We start from the raw sequence: 2,043 nt of genomic DNA, 5'->3' as shown, positions 1-2,043 counted from the left end.
GCTCGGAGGGGGAATCGTGTGGAGCGGAGGGAGGAGCACGGGGAGAGAGAGGGGAGTGGGTGGTGACGAGAGGATAAGGTGGGGTGGTGCGGTTCGGTTTGATCTAGTTGTGGGATGGGGTGGACCGTGGGTTCGGTTCGGTTAGTTGTTGCGTTGCAGCTCGAAAGTGTTAGCAGAATAAGACTAGGGTGTTAGCAGAATAAGGTCTTAGGGGGTGTTATTAGAATAGACCCACCATACATATATATATATATATATATATATATATATATATATATATATATATATATATATATATATAGGACAAATGTTTCCTAGAAGCAGTGGTAGTTACCACCACTTGCGTTTTGTATGTTGTATGTAGTATCAATCGAAACCGAGAGTATGTACGTGTAGTATGTAGTATATAACAATGATTAGATAGTATATATATACTAATTTTTAGGTAGTATGTACCATGTTTTGAGTATGCTCTTTTTTACGTACAAATATGTACGTATTTTACAAATATAACAAAAACTATTGGCTCGTATGCAATTTTTCATATAACTTGATTTGAAATATCTTAGATATAGTAATGAGTATATTTAAAATATTAAAATGATATATATAGTACCACATGGTAGTATATGAGATATGTGGAGTAACTACCACCGGGTGGTAGGATGAATTATATATATATATCATATGATGAGGTGGCAGTCCAGCGCCCTATGGGCGGTGGTTCCTGTTCTTCTCCGGCATCGTCGTCCATACTACCGATGTCTTCGGAGTCAAAATCAAGCATGTTGGTTAAGTCGTCGACAGTGGCTATTAAGTGGGTGGTGGGTGGGCGACGAATTCCTTCGTCGTCCGCTTCCCACTCAAGCCGGACATAGTTCGGCCAAGAGTCACCTGGCAGGGAGAGAGATTTTAATGAGTTTAGCACATCGCCCAAGGGCGAGTGCCGAAATATATGTGCAGAGCTAAACTCCATGATCGGTGCCCAGTCGAGTTTGATGGGCGCGGATGCGCACGGTTCGGAGCCTATGGCCGGAGACGAGTCCAAGGGTCCGATGACACAGACCTCATTGGAGGCGGAGTCTGTGTTCATCTCTATCGCTGCTGAGTGTGTGGCCTCCATGGCGGGGTCGATCCACCCGTCCTCGGATGGCACGGTATGCTCCGGATTTAAAGCTAGGGCAGCCGCAGGTGCGATCTCCTGAACACCGTCCGATGGCAGATCTAGGTCATGCTCATCGCGACTGTAGGGTGCACCTGTTATGGGTTCGAATACGTCGAAGATCAAGTCTCCGCGGATGTCGCTAGTGTCATTCAGGCTTCTGAACCTGACCTGATGGCCAGGGGCGTAGCTATTGATCTGCTCCAGATGGCCAAGCGAGTTGGCCCGCAGTGCAAAGTGGCCGAATACAAAGATCTGTCCGGGGAGGAAAACCTCACCCTGGATCGCATCGTTGTAGATGATTGAAGGAGCCATCAAGCCTTATGGTGACGACACAATGGAACTCTCAATGAAAGCACCAATTTCGGTGTCAAAACTGGAGGATCTCGGGTAGGGGGTCCCGAACTGTGCGTCTAAGGCTAATGGTAACAGGAGGCGGGGGGCATAATGTTTACCCAGGTTCGGGCCCTCTCGATGGAGGTAATACCCTACTTCCTGCTTGATTGATCTTGATGGTATGAGTATTACAAGAGTTGATATACCACGAGATCGTAGAGGCTAAACCCTAGAAGCTAGCCTATGATTATGATTGTTGTTGTCCTACGGACTAAACCCTCCGATTTATATAGACACCGGTGGGGCTAGGGTTACAAAGAGTTGGTTATAGAGAACGGAATCTACATATCCGAATTGCCAAGCTTGCCTTCCACGCAAAGGGGAGTCCCATCCGGACACGAGATGAAGTCTTCAATCTTGTATCTTCATAGTCCAACAGTCCAACATAAGCATATAGTCCGGCTGTCCGAGGACCCCCTAATCCAGGACTCCCTCAGCCAGGACGCGCCCTAGTCTGTGGGTAGTCTTGGGACGATAGTGTGGAC

The sequence above is a fragment of the Triticum dicoccoides genome, chromosome 2B (assembly GCF_002162155.2).
Source record: "Triticum dicoccoides isolate Atlit2015 ecotype Zavitan chromosome 2B, WEW_v2.0, whole genome shotgun sequence".
NCBI lineage: Eukaryota > Viridiplantae > Streptophyta > Magnoliopsida > Poales > Poaceae > Triticum > Triticum dicoccoides.
This window is presented reverse-complemented; position numbering follows the sequence as displayed.